Genomic DNA, 25,863 nt, shown 5'->3' with positions numbered 1-25,863 from the left:
TTACACAGGACTTGGAAGCTGCAACATTAAGGCATCAGAAGTCATGGAATATGGTATTCTCGAAGGCAAAGGAGCTAGTGTTGTGCCACAGTTCCCTTTTATTGTCCTGCCTCAGTTTCCCTAATTGTTCTGCCTCAATTCCCCTACAAACCACCTTCCTGACCATTAGAACTGAGATAATTAGGGCTGTAGCTGGCCATTTTGATATTCCAAAAGGTAAAACTCCAGATGTCCTATCTCAGATACCTAATTGGCATCCTCTGTCTCTAAGTTCAGACTTCCTGACTCCTAAGTCCTCCTAAGTTATCAAGAATTTATGGTCCTACCCCCCAACCTGTCAGAACTGTATTGATGATCCCTTTCTAGAGATTCCGGCTCACCAGAGTTTGGACTCCACTCCCCTGCCTTTGTCTTGGAGCCACATATAAAAACTATTGGAACCTCACATTCGCTGCTGGGTTCTTTGAGACAAAAGTCTAATTCATCCCTGCAACCAAAATGAATCCTTTGGTCCAAGAAAATCTTTCCCTCTCAGAAATGCAAATAAAATATTAAAAACTCTCTAATCTCTATCTTCTTAGTTTCTCCAGCACTACACTAGGACTACAACCAAGAATCACTTGCCTATCAAAATTAAACATAATAATACATTAAGGTAGGGGAGAGAATGGTCATTCAATGAAATAAAAGGATTTCAGGCTTTCCTAAATAGAAGACCATAGTCTGGGCTAGCTTTCTGGAGGGCCTTGGGACCAGCCTTGGTCTCAGAAGAATAAACACCACCAGAATAGTCAGGAATAAAGTCCAAAGTCTTTATTGTCTCCTTCAGTCTCCCAGTCTGAACTAGTCTTTCCCATAGTGCAGGAGGCAGGAGAGTCTCCACGAGGATGGTCAAAGATAGAATATCTCTCTTCCAATCCTTGTTGGCCCTTATATACCTTATCATAATTACATCATTACAGCATACTGATTATGTGTGAATTTAGAGAACCATTACATCACTATGCTAAGTACTAAGTATATATGTGAACTAGAGAACCATTATCTCTTCAATTCCACTGAGTTAACACTTTGTTTCAAGAATCCTTGTTTCAAGTATATTTCTCCAAAGTTCCGTCCCTCTACAAGACCAGAACTAGACCCCCCCCCAAAAAAAAAGCACCTTTAATATCATAATCCAAGAGAAACATAAACAGGTAAAAAGATAAGGGATTCAATACACCTCACCTATTTACATTCATACATAGGAAGATGATATTTATAATTCTTTAAAACTGTATCACTAATAGTACAGCTAAAGGGAATATATATACATATATATATAAACAGAGAGTATGAATATGAATTTGAAAAATAATATTTAAAAATCAAGCCATGAGAAAAAGTATATTGGATGTGGAAGAAAGGAAGAGGTAAAATGTAAATTATTTCACAAGAAGAGGCATGAAAGACCAGTGGAGAGAAAAATGGGAAGATGGGCTAACAAATAAAAGTGACAAATCTACCTAAATTAATCTACTTATTCAGTGCCATAACAAACTGTCAAAAAAAATTTATACAACTAGAAAAAATAACAAAATTTGTCTGGAAGAACAAAAGGTTAAGAATATCAAGGGAATTAATTTTAAAAGAAGCAAAGGAAGATGTAGCTATACCAGACCTAAAACAGTATTATGAAGCAGTAATCATTAAAAACCATTTAGTATTGCTTAAGAAATAGAGTGGTGTATCAGAATAGCTTAGGTACACAAGATATAATAGTCAATGACTATAGTAATCTAGTGTTTGATAAACTCAAAGATTCCAGCTTCTGAGACAAAAACTCAATATTTGACAAAAATTTCTGGGAAAACTGGAAAATATTGTGATAGAAATTAGGCATAAATCAACATTTCATATCCTACATCAACAAAGAGTCAAAATGGATCTATTATTTAGAAATAAAGAGTGATACTATAAGCAATTTAGGAGAACAAGGGATAGTTTACCTGTCAGATCTTTGGAAAAGGAGACTTATGACCAAACAAGAAATAGATAACATTATGAAATGAAAAATGGATAATTTTGATTATATTAAATTAAAGTTTTTGCACAAACAAAACCAATGTGGCCAAGATTAGAAGGGGAGCAGAAACCTGGGAAACAATTAAGGATGACCATCAATCAGGGAATGGTTAAACAAGCTGTAGTATATGAATATAATGGAATCCTATTGTGCAATAAGATAAGATGAACAGATAGATTTCAGAGAAACCTGAAAAGACTCATGTGAAATGATGCAAAGCAAAGTGAGCAGAACCAGGAAAACATTGCACACAATATCAGAACATTGTATGATGATAAACTATGAATGACTCAGCTCTTCTTAGCAACACAATGATCTAAGATAAGTACAGATTTACTCACAGGGGAAAATGCTATCCATAACCAGATAAAGAACTGATGGACTCAATATAGATTGAAGCACATTTTTTTTTAACTTACTTTATTCTTTCTCATATTTTATTCCCTTTGACCTGTTTCTTCTTTTCCAGGTGTGACTAATATGGAAATATGGTTTATAGTATATAGCAGAAATTGTATATCATCTTCAGAAGAGGGGAAAGAAGGAGAGAAAAATTTGAAATTCATAATCTTGTAAAAATTAATGCTAAAAATATTTTGACAACAGAGGGAATAAAATGCCATTTTTAAAAGTTGTTTTTACTTTGGGAGAGCAATTATTTTTTTATTGTTTTATTACTTAGGTATTAGTTAAGTGGTGCTTTTGAATCTTATTCTTTGATCATTTCTTTTGTGGAAGAGGAAGTAAATGGTTGGCCTATATCCAGTAGTATGCTAGAGCTAGCTTATATTGATCCAAAAGTCAAATGTTAAATTTTCAGCATGAATATTTATGCATTAGAAATTGGCAAATAATATAAATGAGGATTTGATTTCTATTGTTTTATTGATTTTTCTAAACTTACAAAAATGACACTAAAAGTATCAATGCAAACAAAATATAAAATGTGTCATGGAGATTTGATGGTTTACCAGTACATTCTTTTCTATATCTGATATCTACTTTGTACATTGGGTATTTTTTCTTAAAAGTACCTCCTTGGGGCAACTAAATGGCACAGAGGATAGAGCACTGGCACTAGAGTCAGGAAGACCAAATATGACCTCAGACATTTGTTATGTACTAGCTGTGTGATCCTGGGCAAGTCACTTAACCTCAAATTCCTCTTGAAAAAAAGAAAGCACCTTCTTTCTCTTTTAAGAAAGATCCCAGGCAGGAGCCTAAACTTTCAAGATGTCCTACATGGCCCAGAAAGTTCTATTTGAAAAGGGGCTGTACTTATGATTCACAAAAATTTGAATTTAACCTTGAAGTGAGTGACTACAAATTAGGATTTTTCCTTATACTCTTTGGCTCAACTTCCAAGGAAAATCTCTTAAATAAAGTGAAAGTATAGTACAAGACCTTGAAGCCACAATAATTGCTTGGGAAAGAAAAGAGAAATCCTTTTCCTGTTCTTGTTGGAAGTACAAAGAAAAGTTGACAAATTCCCAAGAAATAAGACAGAAAAAAAGAGGTGGGTATTTTTTTCTCAAATCCTCTAAAAGACTACTGAATATATGTTTTTCCTGATTCAATCATCATTATCTCTGTTATATTCCGGTCATAGAGATCAAAGGATTACTTAGAGTTTCTGTGTCATATAAATCCTTTAGCAAAAGATTTATATGTACCTATCCTATACCCCATGAAGTTAAAGTGATCATGTACATGTTCATAAGAAGTATCCCATTCAAGGAAAACAAGGGATTTCCCAATCATCTGTTAAAGACATAGAGCCTCCTATTACAGTAAAATGCTCATGGGAGAAATGTTCCTAGATTCATCTTCCCTTTAAATATGTAGTTAAATTTATCTGATGCTGTGTGTTTCCTGGGAGATCTTGTGTAAGACTATGCTACTTGAGTTCTTAGACATATGAAACACAAAAGGGATTGGCTATAATGATTTTATGCCATGAGGTTATTAAAAATTAAGTCTTTAAAGATAGCTTCTATGCTATTTCTACTCTCTTAGGGAAAGTCAGGACCAAGATTCGAGAGACTCTTTCACTTTGAAGCATAAGGAGCTAGGGCTAGTCTTGGGGAAAACAAGAACCCTAAGAACAGTGAACAATCTTTACCCTGATTCCTTGAGTAAATGTGACCTAGAAATGTACCTGACTTTTTACACCTCTGCAAATTGGGAGAAAGAAAATATGAATGAGATCATAATAGTTATTGATCTTATCTTTGTTAGTTTGTAATCAATGTTAGAAAGGCTACAGAAATAAAAGAAGAAAATAATTGGAGAAAGATTGATTGCTCATGATTGTATGCTGGGACAATATAATAAAAATTATTATACAACCTAAATTAACTTATAGATTAAGGGCCATGACAAATTAATGAAGGGTTACTTTACAGAATTAGATCATATGATAACAAAATTTATCTTGAGTAACAAAAAGCCAAGAATCTCAACTAGGAATATTCTTTGATCCAGCAATACCATTGTTAGGTTTATCGCCCAAAGTATAAATTATCCCCCTATAAGTATTTAAAAATGTCTATAACATCGATCCTTGTCTATAATACCAAGTAATGGGAAATATCAAATGGGGGAAAGTTGAACATTATGGAAAAATATTATATGTTTAGAAATGATGAAAGAGATAGATTAAGAAAAACTTGGGAAGACTTGTATGAACTGGTGCAAAATGAAATGAGCAGAACCAAGAAAAGAATTTATATTACTAAAACAATGTAAAAGAAAACCATTAAAGAGTTAACTCCAGAAAACTGATAATGAAGCAGTTCCTTTAGCAAAAAAGTGATAGAGGTATAAGGTGCAACATTTTCAGATAAGGTCAATGTATGAACTTATTTTTTAAAAAAAGAGAAATGATAAATGAAGGATTTAAAAGTACACAAAAGAAGAAAATGCAATCAATCAGTATTGTTTAAGCATGAACTATATGCCAAGCCCTGTACTAAGATCAGAGAATACAAAGAAAGGCAAAAGAAACTCCCCTCATCTTTAGAAACACAGACTTATAGAGGATTCAACAGAAAACTATGTTCAAACAAGCTTTATACAGGATATACTGGAAATAATCAGGAGAGGGAAGGTATTAACATTAACAGGAATAGGGGAAAACTTTATATGAAAGGTGGTATTTTAGCTGGTACTTGAAGGAAATTCAGAAAAAAAAACAAACAGAGACGTCTTTTTTGACTACACTATTAAATTTAGAATATATCTTAAAAATAGAAAAATGCTTATAATTTTCTGGTCTTTGGCTTTTGAGACATTAATGTTAGTATTTAAATGTATCATAATATTTTTTAATTTAAAAAACTAGGCAGAACACTCAGTGTGAAACACACTGCCTGTTTTGCTAAGAATGTATTATAGCTGGGAGGTCACCCTGTGAAGTACTTTGCAAAGGCTATAAAGCTCAGCTTACCTATTGTTTCTAAGTTTAATCTCCTTTATAATTAGGAGCAGGACTTTAATTGTCATACTTTTAGGAGGTAGGATATAGGGTTCTTATGACTCATGCTATTCCATGGAGAATTACCTCTCTATATTGTAGCCTAAGATATACAACAACCTGTTTAGGGAAATCACATTTTCTTTAAAAAGTATTTTTTTCTCTTGAACTTTGGAAAACAGCATTTCCATATACAAAGAAATGAAAAGGAGAATTACATATGAAACCATAAATCTTAAAAGAAACACTTTGAGGTACCCTTGCTCTACTCTATTCCATTACTCCCAACCCTCTCCCAGTTCTGATATAGAACCATATTGTATATGCTTAAAATGGTTTATTCTCTATGACTGAGAAAATGTAATACTTCTACATCCTCCTGGAAGGAAAACCCAAAGGCTTAAGGTCAAGCATGAAATAAAGATCGGTTGAAGATAAAGAAACCAGAGACAGATAACTTCCTGAGTTACTGGCAAGTGAACCAGTAACTTTCTCTAGATAGCAGAAATAACTGCAACCAGAAAAAAAAAATCTTTTAATCTTGGATGTAGAATTCACACTGGACCAATGGAGTGAGAACTCACTGCTCCAGCAGCCAAAACTAGAACTAGATTAGAGTTAGGGTTAGATGAGGCATTCCAGGCAGAGTATTTAAGTTAAACCAGTCTTATCAAAAATGGATTCAACTTTTATGTACCTTTGATTTCCAACATAAGAAGTCACTTCATATTGGGAGAGACAGTGAGTAGTGATGATGTGGAGAAAGCATTGGCTTTAGAGTCAGAAGACCTGGGTACAAAATTGGTGTCACTTTGGACAGTTTACTATCCAGATATGGATATGTTCCCCCCTCTCTCAAATGCAATAGACCAGCTATTTTCTAAGTCAATCTTCATTATATGACTAAAACAACTCCTTAAAATATAGAATTGAAAATATGGGGAGGAGGAGAAATTCACTGAACAAAAGATAATTCATTAGTCATAGCGAATACTCTTTTTCAACAACTAAAAAGGTATCTCTACATCTACATACCAGATGGTCAATACTGAAATCAGATTGATTGTATACTTTGTAACCAAAAGTAGAGAAACCCTATATAGTCACTTAAAATGGCTAACTGCGGTTCAGATCATGAAGTTTTACCATTTGACCTTCATTGTCTGGAGTTTCTGGAAGCCTTTTCTGCTCACCTTCCTTATTAGATTACCTGTATTGTCAGTTTACTTTATAACAGCTATTCTGGAAACTTGTCCATTTTCTACATATAGCTGTCCTTTCTAGTTTCTTCTAGTAGTGGAAGAATTTGGATAAAGGAAAGAAAAAAAGGGAAGAAAATGCAATTATTAAGAACCTCTTATTTGCCAGGTTCTGTGCTAAGCATTTTGCAAATATTATTTCATTTTATCCACTGAGGTAAAGGAAAAATTTGGGAAACACTGGTCTTTTTTGTTGTGATTTTGTTATTTTATGATCAGGATGAGAAGGAGCTAAAGGGCACAGTAGAGAAAGAATAGTCTCTGGAGTTATAAAGACCTGAGTTCAAGTTCAGCCTCAGATACTTTACTATCTTGTGATCCTAGGCACATTATTTAACCACAATTGCCTCAAAAAAAGAAAATACAAAGGATTAGAAGAAACAGGAGTAATTTTGAACCTCTAGGAGGAATGCCCAGGTGAGAGCCTAATCTCCCAGTCTTTTTGGAGGACAGTTACCATTTCTGTCCGGCCCTTCAATTGGGATTAATGCTCCATGTTCTAGTTAGACCAGATATGAGAGTCAAAGGCAATGTAAATTAGAAAAAGACAATTGGGACTGAGTCAAGGAGCCTACACTCTACTTCAGAGTCTCTTTATAAACTATTTAATCTTGAACAAGTCATTTCATTTGCTTCCCCGTCTGCAAAATAAAATTAGGTAGCATTCTGGCTCCCAACTGGCATTCTGGAATTACTCCCTAGGGGAAAAACTTTACCTACACACACACACACACACACACACACACACACATTTCAACCCTAGGCAGTCTCAGGAAGCAACTTTGTCTTACAGAAGACTTTTAAGGAGTATTTGGCAATGCTCATCCATGAGACATTTAAAACTTCGCTCATCAGTTTTTGGAAATCATGCTCATTTAAATTGTCACAGCTCAAGAGCCCTGGGATTTAAACCTTGAAAAGGGTAATACTTGTCAGCAAAATTCTCATGTTAATTTGTAGAGACAGAATATTAAAACTTCCCAACTGTAGAGTAGGCAGTGGGGGCAAAAGTAGGAAGGGCTGAGGGGAGAGAGACCCAACCAAACGCTTAAACCAGTCTTGTCACAAGTCTCCCAAACCTGCTCAAGCTCCTTTCCCAGGCTAGAGTATGGGGTAACAAAAGATGGGGAGGATGGAGAAAAGGGACAGTTTGGATAGGATGGCTTTCTAAAGCCAAAAATTAGATACCATAAAAATCAGAATTTTGTTCCTGAGAAGTACCTTAGATACCATATAGTCCAACCCTCTTATTTTATCGGGAAAATTGAAACTTAAAAATTGAAATCAGAAACTGAAACTTAGAGGGAAGTGACTCTCCATGACATCCAATCTTGAATGTAAATTTTAACAGGTCTTGTGTTCAGGCTCAGATGCTATTGCTATTTCACACAATACAATGAGCCATCTGGACTCCAACGAACTAAAATATAGTGATCATGAGCAGTTACTTTTCTTGTGGAAGGTCATTTTTCATCTTTATTTACATTTCTCTCTGGTACAGAAATGTGCAATGGATCCCTGTTGCCATTCTTACTTCAAGTCTTCAAGGATCTACAATTTCATTTGTGTGAGTACTCACTCCTCAGACAAAACCTCTCTTCAGGAGACCTTTGATATTCCCAAAGCAAATTCATTATTAGGGCCACCCACCTCTCTACATTTATTTGAGTTGGTAATTAAATAATGGAACCTAACTCAAAAATCTTCTCAGATTGATAAGACCTGGCATAATTTGTATGCTGTGGGCAAAATCTTTGAGAAGACCACTAACATGCCACAATGAGACATCAGAACTTTGTAACTAGTATCTGGCTTACATTTGCTTCACTTTGAAAACTCTGTAGCCTAAAGAATGGGGAAAGTCTTCTTACTGCCTTGTCTAGGGGTCTATTTCTCGTCTTCAACACTTGAATATATTACTTTAGTGGATGAATGACATCTTATTATTGTTATTCATTAATTTCAGTCATGTCCAACTATTCACGACCTCGTTTAAATTTTTTTGGGCAAAGACATTAGAGTGGTTTGCCATTTCCTTACAAGTGAGGAAACAAAAGCAAATGGGGTTTAGTGGTTTTCCCAGAGTCATGTAACTAGGAAGTATCTAAGGTTGGATTTGAACTCAGAAATATGACTACTTCTAACGCCTGGGCTTGTGCTCTATATATGTACCACTTCACCAAGCATTTTTAGTCTACTCTCTTTCCCTGCCAACTGCATTACTTTGAACTGTCTAGACCCAAGTGACACTCTCCATTTCAGCTTTTATTTGTCTTTTTATCTAATACATTAGTCTTGTCAGTTGTTAGAACCATGTTAACAATTTGATATCTTAACCATTACAGATACATCTTGAATTTTGTTGACGGTGGTCCTACTTATTGATCATTCTCATTCCTTCCAGATCCAGTGTTGTTTCAATCATTATACCTCAATAATTACATGTTAAGACATTAATTATATTTTTAGATTAAATCATAGTGAAATTCAAAAAGAATTGTCACAAATCACCAGAATACAACATTCTATCCACTTTCAGGTTCTAACCCCAAAAGGAGGAAAATTCCCATTCAGACTGGAATCTAGTCACAATTATAGCCTCCTTTTGTGTATAGTACAGAAGAAAAGAGGCAGACAGAAAGTTTATTTGTCTAATAAAACTCCCTTCTTCCTGGCCCTCCCCAACTCTGACCCATGCTTGGAATGCTTTCTCTTTTTATGTCCACCTGCTAATTTCCTTAATTCTCTTCAAGTTCCAGCTAAAATACCACCTTCTATAAGAAGCTTTTTCCAGTTCCTCTTAATTTAGTGACTTTTCTCCCATCTGTTATTTTTTTTTAATTATCCAGTGTATAACTTATTTGTACCTAGTCATTGACTGTTGTCTGGCTCATTAGATTGTAACCTTCTCAAGGGCAGGAACTGTCTTTGACTTTTCTTTGCATCCCCTCTACTTAGGACAATACCTGATACTAGTATGTTTAATAAGGTACTAAATGTTTAATAACACTTATTGACACTGACTAATACTTTTAGGAATTGGGAGAATACAATAGTCAATTATAACAAATGTAAAATCCTCTTTAATTCTTCCTGAGTGAGATAGTACATGCTGCTTACTACAATCTACACCTTAAAACAATAGCTTTCTCAGGTAGCCTAAACTTTCTCATCATGTCTGTTGAGATGACCCAACTTTGTAGTTAATACCAGAATATAACTTACATTTGCACTCTTTGATGGCAAGAAGAACGGATAGTTACCCAGCCCAATCCTGCAACCAAAAAAATATGGAAAGACTTTCTTCTTAGAGTCTGGGAATGTGAGGTTTGGGAATCTTTATTTTTCATCTTCAAGACCTATCCATCTAATAATTTGCATGCATAACTTCAATAATCGATAAACATTTATTAAGCACTTATTATATCCCAGGTACTATGTTAAGTACTGGGGATGCAAGTGCAAAAAAAGACAATCCCTGATGACAAGCAGTACACAGTCTAAAGACAGAAGACAAAACACAAAAGGAAGCTGAAAAAGAAAGGGGAAGGAGAATGTGGAAGTCAGTCAGAAATACAGCCAGGTAAGAGTGAATTGAGAGCAGAACCATAAATTAAAGAATCTGAGGTACTTTGTCCCAAAGCTTTCTAGAAAATATATAGTCCACAGGATGAGTACTTGCTCTTCCAAAAACAAATCCTTTCTTCTAGTATTCTCATTCTACTCCAATCAAGCAAATTTTCTATCTTCTGAACGCAATTGTTTCCCCCTTACTTTGATTATGGTATTCCCTCATCTTGAAACATGTTTCTTCATTCTCTCTTTGAAACTGTTCTAATTTCACCCCCTCCAAAAAAACTGCCATATAGAATTGATTAATCAAATTCAAAAGATCTCAAAACGATAGATAAAATCTAGTAAGAGGTCATTTAATTGGTAAATACAAAGTCTTATATCTAGATTTTTTGTGTGTGTATATGTGAGGCAATCAAGTCACGTGATTTGCCCAGGATAACTCAGCAAGTAAATGTCAAGTGTCTGAGGCCAAATTTTAACTCACTTCCTATTGACTCTAGAACCAATGCTCTATTCACTGTAGCCACTTAGCTACTCCTATATCTGGACTTTTTTTTTTTTTTTTTTTTTTTAAGGTTTGGAAAGAAACAGACTAAACAATAGTTTTATTAATTGACCCAGAACAGAACTAGAAGTAAGCATTGGTAGCTACAGAGAAATCCTGAATAGATTGGGATGTCTACTTTTCTGAAACAGTATAGAATAGCCTTTTATCTTTGCTTTAAAAAAAAATGATGACCTTAAATAGATACCATATTGGTATGAATACTGAAAGATGGACAGAAACAGAAAGATATTTAAAGAGAGATTACATTTTAAAAAATAACACTGAACTGCAAGTTTTATGTAAACTAGACTTGGCAGTATGGAGGCCCACATGTCCTTATTATTCCCTACTTGTACCCTCACACATCTTCATTATAAAATATAGTGCTGAAAAGTCTGAATTTTCTACTACCCAATACTAGGACCATTCTGGTGATTCTCATGCCATATAACATGACTTCTTAAAGTTTTTCCATTCTCTACTCTTTTCCTTAGAAATTTTTACAGAATCCCAGGCATTATAGGTAAATAAAATAGGTATGCAAATAAAACATTTATTGACAATAAATCTTAATTTTGTGATTCCCCATAGTCAATTAAAAGATCCCACATAGAGTCAGGAACCACAGCAAAAGAAGCTGGGCCTTAAGGGTACTTGGAGAAGAGAGGGTAAATATCAAAGTTCAGAACGATTTTTAAACCCCTATTTTTATTCCAATCAATCAGTATTATTCCATTTGAATGGTGATTATTAGTAATTATTATTGTTTGTCTAACTATAACTTTGGATAGAAGGCTCTTGGAATTATCCTATTTTTTTTTTTTTTTTTGAGGCATCTTATCAAACCTTGAACTATGTATTTTTTATCACCAAGGATGCCTTCTAATTTGTGTGTCAAAGGACCACACCTTCTACACCTGGAAGTCCTTACTTCCCTTACCCTTGAGGTAAGGGCTCTTTGACTCATTCCTTTCTAAGCACATCTTGCCTTCCAAATTCCTTATCTTCCTTTGTTCAAAAGATATTTAAACTCTCCCCATCCATTTCTTGGTGGACTATCAGCATAAGCTGGAAGTTCCTATGTGCATGTTTTACTTCCCTACTTAATAAAAAACTTTCTTTAATTTCACAGGTATTGTCTTCTTCCGGTTGTCTTCCCTTTGGGGAAAAGAAAGACTTAAATCTCAAGAACTGGCCTTTGCATTTCTTGGGCATCTTTGCTTTTGAGGGAGAGATCTAAATTCTTTCAAGAGAACATTTGCCTTGTTTTATAGAGGGATGAAGGGGTTTTTCCCCTTTTCATTTCTTCATTCAAAATCCAGTCCTTGTGAAGGACATTGCTGATAGTGGAAATTGTATAAATCCTCTAGGTACATGTTCTTTCCCCACACAACCTATCTAAGGGGCTTTAATCTGTGTGGAATTCTTATGACACCATTGTTCATTGATGGGATGGAGAATAGATCCTTTCTTCTAGATTGTCCAGAGGCAGGAGTGGTCTTGCTTAAAGAGTCTTTGAGTGACATGATCAGAATCCCAAATCTCTTCACCTAATTAAAATAAACCCATCTCTCAAATTCATTCTCTTATTGTTAACCAATCAGATTTTATTTCTGCCTGTTGGGGAACACCCACTCTTCCAAGGGTATATAAGGTTGAGCAGCCTCTATGATTTGTCTTTGTTATCTTAGAGTTCTACTGACCTCTTTTACTAATTTTCACTAGCCATAATTAATAAAATTACTGTTGATTATTCAGAAATTATTTCTCTCAGACTTTTCATAAATCACAATGTTATTATTATCCCCATTTTACAATTGAGGAAACTGAGGCAGGCAAGTACAAGTTTGGTTTTACTGTCCTCCTTTTAATAAAATTTTCCTCTATAACTTGAACTGCACACTTGCAAGAGAAGAATTAGTATCAAGATCCTAGTATATAGGATAATCAAACTTCTCAGGTGGGACCTAAGAGCCAAGAGAGTGAGAAAATCCCCTGAGCTCTTCCTGAGTCCATTGGTCATGAGCAACTCTGGCATTCAACTTCAATGATTTAAATTTCTATGATTTAAAGACTTTTTTCTTTCTATCCAATGTCCCAAACAGATAATCACATAGAGAGAGTAACAAAGGAGCTAATTGCAGAGCAGGGAAAGCACAGGAAATACACTAGTGACCTATATGTCAAGACCTATCTCTGAAAGCTACATAGCCAGTGTCTGAGATAATCAGAGCTCAGGAACTCAGGGGAAATGATAACAAAATGCTTGTAGAGAAGAAACTGAATCCAGATTCAAGTCATTACTCATTATCTCTGCAGTGAGATGATCCTGAGATTACAGATTTGCTAGAAAGGGCTGAACTTTAGAATCCATCTAGTCCAATCTCTTCTCTGACAGATATAGGAACTAAGGCTTGGAGAGGGTAATGACTTGCCCAAGGTCTCACTAACAAAGTCAGAATTCAAATCCAAGTTCCCTGAGTCCAAATCCAGCAATTTTACAATGGAACATTGTCCCTTCTCCCTGAATAGACTTTTAGTATGTGGTATAAGCCAAGGGACTTCCTGCTTCCAGATATTTGGCTTTGGGTTCCTCAATTTTTTAATTAAAATAAATTATTATTACTTTTAGCAGCAGCAGCAGCAAATTCATTGAATAGAATGCTAAATCTGGAATCAAGAAGATATGTGCTCAAATCTGGCTTCAGATACTTACTATGTGACTTTGAGCAAATCATTTAACTTCTGTTTGCCTCAATTTCCTAAACTGTAAAATGGAGATGCACTGACCAGCAAGAGTTATTATAAGGATCAAACAAGATAATAATTGCAAAGCATTTAGTACAGTGCCTAGCACTTTATAAGTGCTATATAAATGTTTGTTATCATCATTATTATTAAATAGCACTTATCTTACAGGGTTGTAATTAAATAAGATAAAATTTATAAGACACATTTAGCACATAGTAAGCACTATATAAATGCTTATTGGCAGCTAGTTGATACAATGGATAGAAAACTGGGCCTGGAGTCAGAAATGCCTGAATTTAAATCTAGTTTCAGAGTCTTACTATGTTATACTGCCTCAGTTTTCTTATCTATAAAATGAGCTGGCAAAGAAATTGCAAACTGCTCCAGCATCTTTGCCAAAAAAAAAAAAAAAAAAAAAATGGAATCAATTAGAGTCAAATGCAACTGAAAAATAACTGAACAACAATAAATATTAATTTCCTTTCTCATCCTAGTATTCCTGTTGTTGTTTATGGTTGCCTATTTTCAAAGGGCATAATAAAAAGGGCGCTTAATTTAAAGTCAGAAGTCTCTAGTTCATATCCTGAATAACTGCTATTTAGTAGCTGTGTGTCTTTGGCTGAATAACTTCCTTGGTCGGATATTAGATGACCCTTTTTTTACCATCAACAAATTTTTCTGTTTCTCTGTCTCCATCTTTTTCTATATGTCTCTTGTCTCCCTTTCTCTGCCTCTGTCTTTCTCTTTCTCATACACACACTCACACTTATATTCACCCCACATTTCTCAAATCCTACTGAATACTTTTATTTGAACTTTCCTCCCTGATAAGTCAAACTCAGCCCCTGGTATGGCACTTGTGCAGAGAGGGTACTGAAAGTACAATTCTGTATCTCGGTCTCCATCTGCCAGGACTCGGGTATGAGTAAGTCTTTTTTATCTCAAAATTTCACCTTCATGTCTTCTTGTCCATTTGTCCTGACCAATCTGGCTACCTTGCCTATCCTCTTGCCCTTTCTTTCTGATCCAGATGTAACCCACTGGTACCTGCCTTCTAGCTTGATTTTCCCTAGACATGTTGAAATGGGGTACATCCTGGGGGAAGGGAAGGCTATACCAAACCTGGCTATCTACTGAGTTGCCTATCTACTTTTTTCTTCTTTCTTCCTAGGTCAATCTAGGTACACAACCTGGTATCCAGATTCTTAGTCCTATTTTCTTGAATCTGGTCCAATATATTCTATCTATTGCTTCCTAATCCTGGTTTTCTCTTGTTTGTTTTGCTCTCCAGTTCCTGAAAATCGCCATTTCTCATAAGGAAGAACTCAATCAGCAGACTCTGATAAAAATGGCCAGATCCTACCATGATCTCAAGACTCAGAGAATGGATCTGCAGCTGCTAGTCCCAATTCAGTCATTGCCTATTTGAGTGACCTTGAAAAAAAAATTTTCCCTCTCAGTCTTACTTTCCTTATCTGTAAAATGAGGGAGTTGGACTGGATGACCTCCACAGTCCCCTTATGCTACAACATTTCTCTAACTCTGCAATCCCAGATAACTTGACATTGACTCCAGGCAGTTCCTAAATCAATTATTCATTCCTTGGATTTTCATTAGGAGATTTTGTAATCATCTTAGTGTATTAATAAAAATGAAGAAGGGTCTGCTCCCAAATGGCGTATGGCAATCCTATGCATGAGCAATGTCTTTGTGTCTGATCAACAGGTTTTTTGGAGCTGTTAATCTGAAGAACAGCAAGACAGTCACATTTGCCTAAGAAAAATGTGTTTCTAACTTCCACTTATCAAGTGAAAAGGGGGTTCTAGGAAATGCTCTGAGATCCAAGCCCCACTTTTTTACAAATGAAGAAGTGAAGATCCATGGAGGAGAGATAATTTGTCCAAGGTCAAAGATTTCTACTCTTTTTACTTCTACACTCTATGATGGATTTGGACTGAATTTTCTTCTGTTGAGGGACTAAGAACAAAGGCCAGAAACATCCATAGGGCCAGTGCTGTGTAACAGCTACAATAAACACAATTAACTTCAAAATCCTAACATGAAAGTTAAAAACAAAAAAACCACTATAGGGATTTATTTTCAAAAAAGTAGAATAAAAAAAAATGGAAGCCTTTAGATAAAATTGAAGATGGGGGTGAAAGCAAGTCACTTAGATTATTTCCAGGACTTTTTAAAATGCTGACATAGAGGGGAAAGTAGGGTCAAGTTGTAGAATTGTAGATGACAGAGCTTGTTCCTAAGTGAAAATTCCTTAGATCTTCCTAAAGGGACAGCAGGTTTCTCCTGTATCAAAAATAGCTACAGACAAAGATTTATAAGTTCCCTACTTCCCCATTGTGCTAGTTAGTGCCTTCATCCAACAAACATTCATTAAGCACCTACTATGTATAGGCATTCTGCTAAGCATTAGAGATACAAAGAAAGGAGACAGAGACAGAGAGACAGAGACATACAGAGAGAGACAGAGGACAGAGAGACAGAGACATACAGAAAGAGACAGAGAGAGAGAAACACAGAGAGAGAGGGAGGGAGAGGGAGAGGGAAAAGGAAAAGAAAAAGAAAAGGGAGAGGGAAAGAAATTGGATTCCAATACCTTTTTTGTGTGACTCCAAAATTCCAATTTTTAACAAAAGGACACTGAGAAACAATAAGTTTTAATTTTGCATTCAGAATTCACCTCTGCAGTCATGGACCCCTATACCTAGTTTTGAGGGAATATTTATACAATTTGAGAGAGCACTAAGAATAGAAGGAAGTGGTACAATTCTTTGACTGGTCAATTCCAAAAAGGAAAAATCCACATAATTGGTTGAAGGAAATGTCCATTTCTCACTATACTTAGTCATCAGGCTTTCATCAATCACAAGTGTTTAGAGAGTGAGTAGGCAACAGAATGCTGGAACTTTTCTGGGACTTTCCACCCTCATGTTCCCAATATTAGGCCCAAAAGAACAAAGTAAAAAAGGAAACTGGTTTTCTGGAACACAACAACTTTCAGGGTACATTCATAGGAATGGGTAAAGGAGGTGTGGTAGGATTGGGATGTGGTTAGTGCAGCAAGTTTTTATCTCTATCCCTAAAACAGATTAATAAAGATCTAAAAGACAAACTTGACATCTATAGAGTATAACTCTGTCATAAATCATTTAAAAGCAATACAATTATCAACACATGGACATCATCATCAATACATAGTGGTTTAATTAGCCCGTAATTAATTCTAATCTACATAATTCTTATTCTAACAATTAAGCTTAATTCTATCCTATTTATCTTACTTATAGGTACTCACCGATACCCATAAATCACAATGAAATCAGTAAATACTGATCAAATTGATTAGAAGTATCAAAATTATCCTCACGTTTCACTAATTAGCTCTGTAACCTGGGGAAAGGGAATAAGCATTTACAAAGTATCTAGACTATGGAAAGTGCTTTTTACAAATTTTACCTCATTTGATCTTACAACAATACTGTATGATAGGTACTGTGGATGAGTTCCCTTAACCTTAGCAGTATATTTTCCAGAGATGAACACATTGATAATGAAGTTGACACATACATTGCCAGATTTAACTCGATGTTTAGGAGACTCCTAAGAAATGTATAATAGTGAGGAAATATTAGACTGATTACCAAGATCTGTAGATCTGCAGATTTACAGAGCTGACTTCTTTGTTGAATGCATGTAAAATATGGATAGTTTACCAATGCCATGACAGGAAACTGAATTACTTCCTTTTGAATTGCCTTAGGAAGATTCTGAAGATCATCTGACAGGACACTGATGTCATTTCTTGAATTAGACTGCCAAGCATTCAAACTCTACGGCAAAGAGAGCATCTCTAGTGGGCTAGCTACATTGTTCAAATGTCAAATGTATGCTTGCCAAAAAGACTATTTTAGGGAGAATTCACAAAAGTGATCAGAAAAAGTGATACAAAGATTCTCTCAAAGTCTTTCTTAAGAACTTAAGAACTGATTGTATGACATGGGAGATACCAGCCCAGAATTGCCCAGAATGCCATGCTTATTAACAAATCAGAATGTGTTCTATGAGTAAAGAAGAATTGAATCAGCTCAAAAGAAATGCAAGATATGAAAAGTTAAAGAAGCCACCTAAATGTTTATATGTACTATTTGTACCCAAACTGTGGTAGAGCATTCTGAGCTCATATTGATCTGATTAGCCACAATAGGACCCTCTGTAACTTGAACGTAACAAAGTGATGTTAGTTTGGTCTTCTTTGAGAAGGAAAAACAACAACTATTATTATTCCTATTTAAAATTTCAAGAACTGAGGCAACTAGAATTTAAACTACTTGCCTGGAGTCACACAGCTAGTTTATGCCTAAAGCCCTATTTGATTTCAGTCAGTTAATAAACATTTATTAATCACCTAGTGTGTGCCTAACCATTATGATAAGCACTGCCCCTCAAGGAGCTTAATAGAGGCAGACATAAGAAAATTTCTCAAAAATTAGTAATGCCTTTCAGGTATTTTCTTCAGCATTCGCAATGAACAATTCTGGTTTTCTATATTGGCTGACAGAAGAAGAGAAACTTGGACTGCACTCTCTGTTCTTAACTGTCTGGAGGAGTTTGAGAGAGGGGAGTCTTTCTGTCTGCATCTGTCTTTCTGTGTCTATCTCTCTCCTCTGCTCTGTCTCTGCCTCTCTTTGTCTCTATCTCGGTCTCTCTCCATCTCTGTTTCAGACTCTATCTCTAGCTCTTTCTCTCTTTCTCTCTCTCTCTCTCTCTCTCTCTCTCTCTCTCTCTCTCTCTCTCTTCCGTCCATGTCAGTTTGTCACTGAAAATGGAAATGAGTTCACTACAGTATACATGGGGAATGTGCAGCAAGTTTACCATATATAGTTGCCATAACAACACAGACCACTCATGAAAATAGAGATGGATGGATGAGTGAGCTCTGAGAAATCTACCTCCTCCATTCTTCCTCCCAGTACATCCTATCCTCATTCCTACCTCACCACCTTCAATCTAGCCAATGCTTTAAGCAGAGTATCCTTTACATGGTGTCCTGAATTATAATACCAGGCAAGAAGATTAGATAAAGCGTTTTCTTTTATCTGTACCCAGGGGAATAAAATCTCACAATTATTAGCTATGAGTGATTGAAGCCATTCATTATTAATCCCAGGAAAAGAAAGTATCTTTTCTTATATGGATTGTCCTGTAACTAATCCCAACTTAACTATCCAATGTTCCAAACTCCACTTCCTAGCCTATACAGACACATTCTCTCTAAGAGTGGCAGGGTGGGAGGTAGCTTTGATTTGCCTTTTAAATTTTTCCTCTACCTATAGGAATATACATTTCTGAGGAGACATTATCCAATGACACTTTTGGAGATATCATTACTTTCCTATCACCTACTTTAATCCATTTTTACACCTAAATTCTTTCAGATTCAATTTCTTTATTGTCTGAGTCATTTCTGGAAAGACTGTATTAAAACCTCTGCTGACTTTTCTATCCTCTCATCTGGACCTGTTGTCTGATAAAAACTCCATCCTTCTGCCTTTGTGGCTGTGCTAAGCCCTACCCAGACAGACAGAAGGCCTCATAGGAGATCTCCAGGTGTCAAGTTTTTCCATCCTTCCTTTTTCCAATTTGGGGATTCCCCATTCTTCCTTCTCAGAGCAGCCAGTTGTGAAAATTCCCTAGTTGCCTCATGTACTTTGGAGTTCCTTGATCTTCCTCCTCACTAAATTTCAGATGTAAGGATTTCTTTCCTCTCCTCCTCACCCATCCAGAATCTCATAACTTTGGCTGCCATTAAATTTCCTATAGCTCCCACCTCCCTTTCTTTCTCAGAAGTTAACCCATTATCTGCCCACAGTAAAGGACATGAAATTTTTATTTTAAAAAAATGATACACTTTCAAACTCTCAAAGAGACAATGATTCAATTCAATTTAGCATATTTTTTGTTAAGTATTTAGTATGTGTCAAAGGTTCTGCTTGAGGCACTGGAATTATAATTAAAGTCATTGCTGTTTCAGTTATAACCCACTCTTTGTGACCCTATTTGGGGTTTTCTTGGCACAGATACTGTAAGGGTTTGCTATTTCCTTCTGATGGGGCGAATGGGCCATGTCAATGGTAACAACCTAGTGTCTTAGTGGGCTCCAGTGAGAAAGGAGCAAGCTGACTCTGTAGAATTATCTTATACTGAATTATCTTATACAGAGTTTTCTTGTATTGATGCCCACTGTTCTCTTATACAATCTGAAGTTTAAGCTATAGATATCAACTCTCAAGGTTCTTTTATATAAACCGGATAACCATGACAACCAGCTGATTTACTGATATGCACAATTAGCATAGTTAGTTCTTCTTGCTCTGTTTTCTAAACCATAAAAGATCCCACCTCTCCAATTGTTAATTGTGAATTCATTAGGAACTCTGCCCTCTTATTAAGCATCATAATAAAGCTTTACCCCTTGACCTGGAGATGATTTGAGTCTGTATATTCATTCCAGATAACTTCCCACTTTCATGACTTGTTGGACCTTAGCACTCCTCCAACTTATTTTACAGATGAGAAAACAGGTAAACAAGATTAAATGACTTGTCCAGGGTCACACAGTTAGGAATGTTTGAAGCCACATTTGAACTCAGGAAGAAGAGTTTTCCTGACTCCAGGCTCCACACTTTATCAATTATACCATCAAACTGCCCGATTAAAAATAATAATAATTAGCAATTTGATGGTATCTTGTCACAAAGCATTGTCCTCAATATATCCTAAAAGTTCATAAGATTCATAAGATTATATGTTTTTTAATAGATTTTCATGGCCGGACTCATCCTTTCACAAGTTAGGTAACTGAAGTCATAGAAGTTAAGTAAGTTGGGCACAGGATGCCAATACCAACATCACATATCCACAAGGTACTTGAGGTAAGATTTGAGCCTCAGTCTTCCTGTCTCCAACTCCAGTAACCTACCCACTGTGCCATGCTGCTTCATGGAATAATGGATAGAGAGAAAATCTCAAAATCAGAAAGACTAGATTCAAGTTTTGCCTCTTAGACAAACTGCTCTTGTGAAACTGGACACTTAATCTCTCAGGATCCCAAGCATGGGACTAGATAGTCTTCCTTAATAACAGTTAGAGGTTAGGGCTGGAAGCAGGGCTGGAGTTCTTGGAAGTTCTGTTTCTCTTGGTTCCATGTCCTGGGTTTTTTGTTGAGATGTTAAAATGGTGATAATGGTTTGATTCAACTGTCTTCTCTTCCTCAGGGCACCTTGCTATCTCTGACCAGTATGATTTGTCTGCCTCATTGATACAGCTGATCAGCATAAATATATATTATTTGAAGCACCTTTTTCACAAAGTTATAAAAAAACTTCCATTCAAACAAGCTTGAAGGTTTGAAAAGGGCATTTTACGTATATTCTTATTAGAACTTCAAAACCCTATAAGGTAGATGTTACTATTTTCTCCCCTTTCGCAGATGGGATCTTTGAGACTCAAAGAGGTAGTAGCAATAGCAGCATCAGTAATGGTGATGGTAGTGGCTATAGCAGTAGTAATAGTAGAAGTTGTTGTTGTTGTAGTAATAGTAGTAGTAGTGGTATTTCAGAAGACTTCACCTTCAGGCAAATAGCAACCTATCTATGCATGTCAGTCAATCCTGTGCAACTCTTGTTCACATTGTCTAGAAGTTTTCCCCAAAGTATACAATTAACAACTTGGGGATTTTTCTTGCCATTGGCCACCAATAGACCCCAGGCCAAACCCCATTTGGTCATTGTATGAATCATGATTGACTCAGAATGTAAATAACAATTATTTCTGCTTTGATAAGAAACTCTGAGTATCTTCCCAGATTCACTGATTTATTTTGAACTAGATGAAAGAGGGGGTTCTTTGCCTCAATTGCTACCTCATCCCAATCCTTGAATGAGTGTGGCCCCAGTCAGACTGAGACCTGTTGAAGACCTTGGCCTTTTAGAAGACCTTTTAAGTCCAAGGTCTCCCCTTTTAATCAGGGTCATCTCCAGTCATCCTGACCTATATCTGGCCACTAGACCCAGATGACTCTGGAGGGAAAAGTGAGGCAGGTGACCTTGCACAGCCCTCCCTCACTTAAATCCAATTCCCTTGCTTCTTATGCCATCACCTCCCTGATGCCATGATCCTTTTCAAGAATGAAGGACAAACACCAGCCACAATGGACCACCCAGGTTACCCACTAGTAGTCTCCTTGCCTCCCACTTTGTGACAAACTCTACTTTTCTTCCTAACATAATTCCTTGGTAACATGGTCTATCCTTCTCTTCCCATCACATAATTCCTTAGCATTCATGAGGATTAACAAAAGACATGCAGCCAATGTGACCTAGTGGTTTATTCTTCTCCACTCCAGGGATCTTTCTATCTCAATATCCACTATTAGTCATTAGAATTAGAGCTGGAGACATATGAGCACATTCTTACTAGGCAATCCTCCTTTCTTAGTATTCATTCCTTATCTATCAGCAGAAGCTTCTGTCATTACACTATTACCTAATGACCGACATGTTACAATTAATTAAATCCCAGCTTATCTTACTGTGAGGGGATGAGCCTCCTCTCTCTTTCTGCAAGAAAATGTCTGTAATTTTTACTATAGGCATAAAAGAGTTTTCTTATGTAGAATTGTAGTATGAGGAGGAAGATCAAATGACAGTAGGTGACCAAGTTCATCAAAATCTCCAGAGAAAACCAGTTTTGAAGCTGGTAAATCAAGTCAAAACAAGTTGAAGTGCATCTATTAGTATTTGTTAATGCCTAATATGTGCCAGGCATTGTGTCAAATGCTTGGTGTGTGGGTGCTGTTGTTATTGAATCATTTCAGTCATGTCCAACCCTTTGTGACCCTATTTGGGGGTTTTCTTGGCATAGATGCTGGAGTGGTTTGCCAATTCCTTCTCCAGATTATTTTACAGAGATGAGTCTGATTTCAAGCCCAATGCTCTGGGTTGGAGAGAGACAAACACAAGCAAAAAGAAAAATATTCTCTATCTTCAAGGAGACTGATGATCAAATGATATATCAGAAAGTAAAGCAAAACTATTAACCTTGACACCAAGCACCAGCAATGTAAAGGAAAGTAACATTGAAAGACTTCAGAACTCTGGTCAGTGTAGTGCCTATCTGTGACCTCTAATGACTAGGTAAAGAGTGCTTCCCTGTTCTTGGCAGACAAGTTATACCCCATAGATTTAATTATTATATCTTATTATTTCTATGTGGATGACTCCCACATTTCTCTCTCTCTCTCTCACTCTCTCTCTATCTCTCTCTCTATCTCTCTTTCTCCCTCCCCCCAATTCCCCCTCACTTTCTCTTTCTCTTGGAAAGCCCTTAAGTTCAAAGCCAGCTTCAGACATTTGCCAGCTGTATGACCCTAAGTATGTCATTTAACTTCAATCTACCTCAATGTCTTCAACTGTAAAATGGTAATAGTAACTCCAATGCTTGTGTGAGAATTTGTAAAGCTCTTATCACAATGCCTAGTATATAGTAAATAATTCAAAAATGCTTCTTCCCTAACTTTCATTTCCTTTTGCCTGGACTTTTGTTATTATATACTTGGGTTTCCAACTATCACTATCTCCCTCTCTCTGATCTGTCTTCTACACAGCCAGTAAATTAATATTCCTAAAACACAGATCAAACCATGTCACTCCCCTTGCTCAAAAATCTTTGATGACTCCCTATTCTTTTTAGTATCAAATATAAATTCTGTCACCTGATATTTAAATCCCTTCATAGCCTAGTTTTCAATTACCTTTCCAGATATAAAAAGTATCTAAGACTTTGGGGACTCTTTGTAGTTAACATTACTTTGCTTCATACAAACTCTTTTCAAGCCAAAATGTCCTGCTAGGTTTCCCCTCAATTCAGGACCATTAGCCTTGGAACAAAGTGAATTTGCTCTATATTTTTAGAGTAAGAGATCAAAAAATAGGAGCTAGAAGAAACTACACATGATACGATGCTTTCTTAAGTTTAGATCATTGACAAAGTAATGTCAAGCCTGGATTTAGCATTTACCCATTCCTGAGATATAAATGCTCACCCTGAGAATTTGACAACTGACTCTGGTCCCAACTAGCTGCACCTATCACTTTGCTTTTCTGCCAGTGTAACCCTGGGCAAATTAGTTCTTCTCCCTGATGCTTGGTTTTCTCATCAATAAAATGAAAGGATTATACCATGTGATGGAGAAAATGTTAACAAGGTAGATTAAATTCTAAAATGTGTCCGTTGTATATTTGTGTAGAGAAGCCAATTGCCAGGCATTTATTAACATACTCTTCCCTGGTAATGAGAGAAAAATAGCTAATACAGTAGTTGTGATTTTTGCTATATTCCTTTGGGAATAAATGAATCCCAAATGAATCAATCAACCAACCAGCATTTATCAAGTGTCTACTGTTTTCCAGACTTGTGCGAGGCACTGGGGATATAAAAACTAACAATAGATAGATAGATAGATAAATCAATTGACTGATCGATAGGCTAGATGAATAAAAAAAATTACTATTCTTAAGGAGTGTAAATTCTATAGGTGAAGAAAATATATATATGCGTGTGTATGTATGTATATACAGAATAGATAGGAAAGGAAAAAACTAACAGTTATGGGGATCAGGAAAGGTTCCTTATAAAAGACAATGACTGAGATGTATGCTGGAAAAATGTGAGAAATTCTATGAGGGGAAAGAGAAGATGATGTGCATTTCAGACTAGAATGACCAGGGCAAAAACAAGGTGACAGGAGATGGAGTCTTACGTGCCAGGAAAACAAACTAGTTTGAATAGATCCTAGAATGCAAGAAGAACAGTAATGCATAATGAAGTTAGAAAGATTGGCTGGAAATAAGTTGCAAAAAGAGAGGTTTATACTTTTTCCTAGAAGCAAGAGGAAGCTATTGGAGTTTTTATTGCATAGGGAATGGATATAGCCAGATCTATGGTTGAGGAAAACCTAAATTAAGCAAGTCATTTAAATTCTGTCTACCTCAGTTTCTCAATTGTAAAATGGGATAATAATAACACCTAACTCTTGTGATTGTAAGGATCAAGAGATGTTTGTAAAACTCTTAGCATAGTGTCTGATTTATAATAGGTGATTAATAAATGCTTCTTTCTTCCTCTCCATTCCTTCTTGCCTGGGATATTGCCATTATATAGCTGGAGCCTATCCTCCACTATATTTCCACTTCATACCTTTTTGTTAGGTAGAGGAAACATTTCTCATCAGAGCAAATTTCTTGAGCAAATCACTTGGCTATGAACAAAAATTAACTAAGTGGCAAATAAAGCCAGAAGGACAAATATCTAAGAAAGAAAGAAAACCCTCAATACAATTTGCCTCATCATTAAACAAAAAATACAGCTTGCTCAGGCTAAGTGCTTCACAACTATTATCTCATTTGCTCAGAGAAACTCCTAGAAAGTCCCAAACAGCAGCTGCAAAAAAAAAAGAAAGAAAGAAAGAAAGAAAGATATCAGAAAAGATTATGTGGATTCCTAGAATCCTCTGACATTTTAATGAGTCAGAGGACTTTAGCAATCATCTCATTTGAACCACTCATTTTATAGAGGAAGAAACAGAGGTGCAAAGAGAAGTGAAATTCATTCAAGGTTACTCAAATAACTAGTATGTGGCAAAGCTAAGACTAAAATCCTGGTTTTCTGCTATTCAGTCCCAGGGTCTTTTGTTCCTTCATGATAGCTGAAGGTAGTAGAAAGATTGTCAGGAGTCAAGTGATTCTGAGTGATGAAGTGAGTATCTGAGATATGCTCTGTCAAATCACTATCAATGTCGATTACAATCAGAGTCACCATGGATTGAGAAAAGCAAAGGATAGGGAAAGAAGGGACCAGGGAGGAAAGCTAGGATAAGCCCTTGCTTATGGCAAGGATCAGGAGAGACTGCAGAATAAGGATGACTGGAGATAGAATGTAAAGGCAAAAGGGCTTCTGAAGTGGGGAATGGAAGGCATGTAATGGGGAGGGCTAGGTCTCAGAGGGCCAGGCCTAGGGTTAGGAAGACCTAAGTTCAAATCTGCCCTCAGATACTTCCTAGCTGTGTGATCCTGGGCAGTTTGCCTCAGTTTCTTTATCTGTAAAATGAGCTGGA

This window comes from Sarcophilus harrisii, chromosome 4, assembly GCF_902635505.1.
Source record: "Sarcophilus harrisii chromosome 4, mSarHar1.11, whole genome shotgun sequence".
Taxonomy (NCBI): Eukaryota; Metazoa; Chordata; class Mammalia; order Dasyuromorphia; family Dasyuridae; genus Sarcophilus; species Sarcophilus harrisii.
This window is presented reverse-complemented; position numbering follows the sequence as displayed.